This window comes from Nuphar pumila, chromosome 4 (genome assembly GCF_984573655.1).
Source record: "Nuphar pumila chromosome 4, dmNupPumi1.hap1.1, whole genome shotgun sequence".
In the NCBI taxonomy this organism is placed as follows: Eukaryota; Viridiplantae; Streptophyta; class Magnoliopsida; order Nymphaeales; family Nymphaeaceae; genus Nuphar; species Nuphar pumila.
The window spans coordinates 130,232,385-130,240,249 of record NC_143252.1 but is presented as its reverse complement, the minus strand read 5'-3'; the positions used below and the strand labels follow the sequence as shown (position 1 = coordinate 130,240,249).

The following is a 7,865-nucleotide window of genomic DNA, read 5'->3' as shown; positions in this document are numbered from 1 at the left end:
GATATTTTTTTCATCATAGCATTCTGATGGTTCTCTTTTAACTGGTTAGGATACTATTCACAACATCATACGACAAAATGACTGCAAACCGTGAATGGATGTACCGTAGGATAGTGGACAATGAGTTATCGCATGAATATATGGATGGTGTTGACAGTTTTATTGAATTTGCAACGGCAAGTGTCAGTACAGTAGATCCCACAGGTCGGATTAGGTGTCTCTGCAAGATTTGTAAGAATAATCGATTTGTAAAACCTCATGGCGTTAGACATCACCTATACAGGAAGGGTTTTGTGAGTGATTATCAGAACTGGACGTTTCATGGAGAAGAATTTAGAAACGATTTTGATGCACGGGTGAATGTGGTGCACGATAATCCATATACGAATTTGATATTTGATGCCGCAGGAACAGAACTGGGTTCTGCTATGAGTTCTAGTGATGTAAGAACTGTCATAGATGAAGAATCACCAAACGATGCAGCTAGTAGATTTTATGATTTGCTTAGAGATGCTGATGAGCCACTTTGGAACGGTTGTGAGAGTCACACTATCTTTTCTGCAGTTCTTCAACTAATGAATTTGAAGTCCGAGTATAATTTGAGTCAATCATGTTTTGACCGTTTGTGCATGATTGTGAAGAGTATGTTGCCTAAAGATGAGAAATTGCCACAAAATTTCTATCGTGCGAAAGTTATGGTCAACGCTCTAGGTATGGGTTACAAAAAGATTGATGTTTGTCCAAATCACTGCATGTTGTATTTCAAGGAGCAGGAAAACGACATATCATGCCCGTCATGTGGGCATCCTCGGTTCAAGCCAAAGACAAGAGGCAATGGTAGCACGAGATCAAAGAAAGTTTCATACAAGTCGCTCCGCTACTTTCCTATCACTCCTAGATTCCAGTGATTGTATATGTCTTCAAGGACAGCTAAACACATGAGATGGCATGCAAATAAAGTTCGACATGATGAAAACAAGATCACGCATCCTGTTGACGCTGAAGCTTGGAAGCACTTTGATCGTACTCATCAGAACTTCGCAATGGAAGTGCGAAATGTTAGACTCGGTCTATGTACAGATGGATTTAATCCATTTGGGGGTAGATCAACTCCATACTCATGCTGGCCAGTATTTGTAACTCCATAGAACCTTCCACCAAGCTTGTGTATGAAAAGTCCAAATCTTTTTTTGTCTCTGTTGATACCTGGTCCGACCTCACCTGGCCAAAATTTTGATGTATATCTAAGGCCATTGATTGATAAATTAAAAGTACTGTGGGATGACGGTGTTACCACGTATGATGCACACAAAAACAAAATTTCAACATGAAGGCCGCTATTCTATGGACAATCAGTGACTTCCCTGCATATGGTATGTTATCTGGTTGGAGCACACATCGGAGATTGGCTTGTCCGTACTGCATGGAGGATTACAAAGCTTTTAGATTGAGGCATGGAAGGAAGCCTTGCTGGTTTGAGTGCCATCGTCGATTTCTACCCAGCGATCATCCGTTCCGACGTCAAAAGAATGCATTTAAAGCAGGCACAATTGAAACGGAAGGTCCATCCTCAAGATTGTCCAGCATAAAGATTCTAAGAAGATTGTGATACTTTCCAGATGTATTAACAGATGCCCGCAGTCCTACACCCTTCCGTGGATTTGGGAAGGATCACAAATGGACGAAAAAATCTATTTTTTGGGAACTATCGTATTGGCCGACCCTATTGATACGACATAATTTGGATGTGATGCATGTAGAGAAAAATGTGTTTGATAATGTGTTCAATACAGTAATGAATATTAAAGGAAAAACGAAGGATAATCCGAAGGCCCGTATGGATTTAAAATTAATATGTAAAAGACCAGAATTGGAACTCAAAGAGTATAATGGCAAAGTACTGAAACCAAAGGTGAAGTACGTGCTCGGACCTGATCAAATAAAACATGTATGTCAATGGTTGAGACAACTGAGATTTCCAGATGGATATGTCTCTAACATTGCTCGGGCTGTGAAGATTGACGATGGACAGTTATATGGGTTGAAGAGCTATGATTGTCATATCTTTATACAACGATTGATACCCCTAGTATTCCATGATATGTTAGACAAACCTATATGGGGGGTATTGTCTGAGTTGAGCGGATTTTTCAGAACATTGTGCGCATCGGAGGTCGTTGTATCAGATGTAAAGAATCTCGAGGACTCTGTCATCACCACTGTTTGTCTGTTAGAAAAAATATTTCCGCCAGCATCTTTCGATGTTATGGAACATTTGATCATACATCTGCCATATGAACTAAGTGTTGGTGGCCCTGTGCAATATCGATGGATGTACCCATTTGAAAGGTATATGTTTTTTTATATTTGTCTCTTTAATGACAGATATTTAAAATTTGAAATGTATATTCTTGTCAGATGCATGTTCGACCTAAAAAAAAAGGTTCGTAATAAAGCAAGAGTAGAAGGCTTTATTTGTGAGGTGTACACTTTAGAAGAGATTTCAAATTTCTCATCTATGTACTTCGAACCTCATATTCCAACACGTTACACATGCCCGCCCCGTAACGATGATGGAGAACAAGTAACTGTAGCTGACAAGCTGTCGATATTTCAACCACTTGGGCATGCATTTGGTTGTTGCCGATCAAGGCTATTGACAGATCGAGAGCAAGATGCAGCACACATCTATATTCTTTTTAATTGCTCAGCGATCGACCCATACATCGAGTAAGTATATGTATATGCAACTCAATTATAAATCCTTTTATGTTCTATATGTGGATACATGGCTCGGTAATATAAGTATTTGTGGTTTGCAGACGATTTGATCTGGAGTTGCAAAGCGAAGTTTCACATCTCACTGATGCAGAAGTACAAAAAGAATGTGAAACTAAGTTTGTGGAGTGGTTGAAACAGTTGGTAAAGAAGCTAACATAAATTTTGTACTTAAAAACAACACTAAGTTACTTAATTGATCGTGATCACAATCATTGTTTATGTCTATGCGTAGGTTCGTCATGGTGATGTTAAAGATCAAGGAATATGTGATTTAGAAAATGGTCCGACCAAAGTTGTGCAATGCTACAACGGGTATATCGTAAATGGTTATCGATTCCATACAAAAGACTACGGTATAAACAAATCAACGATAAATAGTGGTGTGTGTGTCAAGGGTAGCAGCTACGGTGAAAATGAACATGATTACTACGGTGTTATAGAGGAAATAATGAAGTTGACTTACTTAGGCGTGAATAACAGGGTTACGATATTCAAGTGTCATTGGTTTGATCCAACTGCAACAAGACTCGACAAAGCTTCAGGCATTGTGGAAGTGAATCATAAATCCAGGTTTGGAACATATGAACCATTCATATTAGCCTCGCAAGCTCAACAAGTTTATTATACTTCATATCCGAGTATAAAAAAGTCAGATAGAAATGAATGGTGGGCAGTTTGCAAGGTGAAATCCAAACTATACCCCGAGTATGATCAGTTACAGGAAGATGAGTTAGCTGAAGACAGTGATTACTATCAATCAGATGATGTCGATAACTTCGCTTATGGTCACAATGTTGCGCATGATATGCATGTCATATCTCCATTGGCCGATGAAACATTCATAGAGGAATGTGATCCAAATGATGTACCAAGTGGATGGGCAAACAATGAAGAAGAAGAAGAAGAAAGTCAAACTAGTGACGAGGAAGAATTCTCAAACTAGTGAGCAAAATCTTATACTACAAACCTCTATTTAAATGCTTTGTAATACTTGATGTGAGTTGTATTGCAATACTTGGTGTGAATGATTAAAAATTTTATTTGAATGTATTGTAATACTTGATACGAATGATTAGAATGCATTGTAATACTTGATGTGAATGATTTCAATTATCTGAATATATTATAATTTATGCAACAAATTATTTGAATTAGTGCAATACTTGATGTGAATGATTTGAATTATTTGAATGCATTGCAATGCTTGATGTGAATGACTTGAATGCATTGTAATACTTGATGTGAATTATTTGAATGTATTGTATGACATATGTTATTTGTTAGAATATGGTTCGTGGAGGTTATAGTGGTCGCTCATCCAGTAGTAGCCAGGCTCAGCCTTCATCTTCACGGGCTCCTGTGATAGGTATATCATATAACTAATTGGATGCTTGATTAGTTCAAATGCGCATTCTGAGAAATTCTAATGTATTTTTTTACAGATGATGTTGCGCCTGTACACGACCCACCTACACCAGTTGATCACACAAGTCAAGAGCCAACACAGGAAACAGGGTCTTTTCAGGCTGGCACAAGAAGACTCATTCGAATAGTGTATATCGATAATCGACCGTAATTATTTTGTTTTTAATTATTGCATATCTTTTAAATATTTTATATTGATATTTACTGTGTAACAATTCATGTGCAGCACAAGGTTTGAGCCACAAGAAGTAGTACGAGAGACTAGAAATTCACTTCTTCAACATCTACCAGGACCAGTTGCTCAATGGAAAGAGTATCCAAAGGAGGTGTTAGACAGATTGTGGTCATCATTCATGGTATACAGTTGTTCCTCATAGTTAATGTGTTTCATAGTTAATTTATTTAAGCAATGTCTACAGAATGACTGAAAATATTTGTAGGCTTCGAATCGCTTCGCAACTACGGTGTGCCAATCGATTTGCAGACATGCTGCACACTATGAAGACTGCAGCAAAAAAAGCATCTGGCGTAGTAGATGATCCATTACTGTGGAATGGCCATGGTCCTATTACTATCAGGAGAGATTACTGGGATGAAATGTGCGATAAGTGGGCGGGAGATGCATTTAGAAATCGCTCTGCGAAGGCTGCACAAAATCGATCGAAGATGCCCGAAGCCCATCTACACACAGGTGGATCTAAGACATTTGGGAGCCACTTAAAGAAAATTGTAACTCATCAATATATAATTGTTGCAAACTTGTGTATTAAATCTTTTGTCATTTAACTTCGCAGGAAGCAGAAAAATGAGGCAGTGTACCATATAAAGATGTGTTTGTAGAAACACATAAACGGAAGACCACGGGAGTCTTCGTATCAGAGAAGGCGAGAACGACAACGGTATGTATTAATTTTATTAATAATCATTGCAATATATATGCAAGTTATCATAATGTTATCATTAATTATTAATGAATACTTTAAACATTATTTTGTAGGAGGCATATGAGCAACAGATGGTAGAGCGATATGGCGATGACGCTACTCAACATCCATCATTTGATCCTACAGCATGGGTGACTGCAGCAGGTGAACCCAAAAAAGGTCGCGTGATCGGGTTTGGGAGTAATATGAACACTTCATCAGTTATTGGTTCTTCCAGTTATGGCTCACCGACTTCTTGCGCCGACATAAGCTCCAAGCAGCCGACTATTCTTTCCAGTGATGATGTACGCGAGATCATTAATGAATCACTGAATAACTACTTCCAATACACCGTCGCCCCCTTTCTCCGAAATGAGATCAAGGCCGCTGTTCAGGATAGGGGATCTTCGATTCCAGGTCCCTCTCAGGTATAATCACATATTCAGTTTTTTGTCTGCCTTAGAACACATATGAGCATAATCGGATCACATATATAACTTTTTGCCTGCCTAAAAACACATATGAGCATGTTATAATCACATATTCAGTTTTTTGACTGCCTTAGAGCACATATGAGCATGCTATAATAACATATAGAGTTTTTTTATTGCATTAGAGCACATATGAGCATGCTATAATCACATATAAAGTTTTTTTGCCTGCCTAAGAACACATATGAGCATGATAGAATCACATATAAAGTTTTTTTGACTGCATTAGAACACATATGAGCATACTAGAATCACATATATAGTTTTTTGACTGCCTAAGAACACATATGAGCATATTATAATCACATATTCAGTTTTTTTGACTGCCTTAGCACACATATGAGCATGCTATAATAACATATTGAGTTTTTTTACTGCCTTAGAACACATATGAACATGCTATATATCATTTATGATAGAATCACATATAAAGTTTTTTGCTTTGCCTGCCTTAGAGCACATATGAGCATGCTATAATCACATATTCAATTTTTTTACTGCCTTAGCACACATACGAGCATGATCGAATCACATATATAGTTTTTTGCCTGCCTTAAAGCACATATGAGCATGGTAGAATCACATATAGAGTTTTTCTAGATGCCTTAGAACACATATGAACATGCTATAATCACATATTCAATTTTTTGACAGCCTTAGCACACATACGAGCATGATCGAATCACATATATAGTTTTTTGTCTGCCTTAAAGCACATCTGAGCATGGTAGAATCACATATAGAGTTTTTCTAGATGCCTTAGAACACATATGAACATGCTATAATCACATATTCAATTTTTTGACTGCCTTAGCACACATATGAGCATGATAGAATCACATATATGTATATATAACTTTTTGTCTGCCTTAGAGCACATATGAGCATGATAGAATCACATATAAAGTTTTTTTGACTGCATTAGAACACATATGAGCATGCTATAATCACATATTCAGTTTTTTGACTGCCTAAGAACACATATGAGCATGTTATAATCACATATTCAGTTTTTTGACTGCCTTAGAGCACATATGAGCATGCTATAATAACATATAGAGTTTTTTTATTGCATTAGAACACATATGAGCATTCTATAATCACATATAAATTTTTTTTGCCTGCCTAAGAACACATATGAGCATGATAGAATCACATATAAAGTTTTTTTTACTGCATTAGAACACATATGAGCATGCTATAATCACATATTCAGTTTTTTGACTGCCTAAGAACACATATGAGCATATTATAATCACATATTTAGTTTTTTGACTGCCTTAACACACATATGAGCATGCTATAATAACATATAGAGTTTTTTTACTGCCTTAGAACACATATGAACATGTTATATATCATTTAGGATAGAATCACATATAAAATTTTTTGCTTTGCCTGCCTTAGAGCACATATGAGCATGCTATATTCACATATTCAATTTTTTTACTGCCTTAGCACACATACGAGCATGATCGAATCACATATATAGTTTTTTGTCTGCCTTAAAGCACATCTGAGCATGGTAGAATCACATATAGAGTTTTTCTAGATGCCTTAGAACACATATGAACATGCTATAATCACATATTCAATTTTTTGACTGCCTTAGCACACATATGAGTATGATAGAATCACATATATATATATATATATATAACTTTTTGTCTGCCTTAGAGCACATATGAGCATGATAGAATCACATATAGAGTTTTTTTATTGCCTTAGATCACACATGAGCACATGATAGAATCACATATAGTGTGTAATTTATTTCATTATATTTTGTTTATCAATACTGACTGTTCTTTTCTTGTGTAGGCTGCTAGCGATAATCAGCGTAGTGGAGCTGAAGGGACAGATAAAGACAATGAACAAGAAGACGCACAAAATCTTGGCGATGATTAGAGGACTGTGTTGAAGAAGTTCTATTTTTTTTATGTTTCCTAATTGTAATTGTTGAATTGTAAATAATTAAACTTCTTAATTTTAAGGTGGAACGATTAATTGTTGTAGATTCTCGTTATATGAAATTTTTTGTGTGGTTTGTTTTTTATTTACAGGAAATATAAATTATACAGGAAATAGAAATTGCTCGGTATTTAATTTTCAAATAATTATTTTTTAATTTTTTTTCGTGTTTGCGACGGATTAGCGACGGAACCACTCGTCGCTATTTATATTAATCTAGCGACGGCATAGCGACGGAAGTAAATCCGTCGCCAAGTCGTGGTCGCCGTTTAGT

At 36.5% G+C, this 7,865-nt stretch overlaps 1 long non-coding RNA gene across 1 annotated transcript; it reads left to right on the top strand.

Moving 5' to 3' along the window:
- Positions 1–5,332: 5,332 nt before the first annotated feature.
- On the top strand, positions 5,333–7,635 carry LOC149841050 (uncharacterized). The gene is made up of 2 exons (XR_016431628.1): positions 5,333–5,557; positions 7,442–7,635. It is a non-coding gene; the product is annotated as an uncharacterized LOC149841050 (long non-coding RNA).
- Positions 7,636–7,865: the final 230 nt, after the last annotated feature.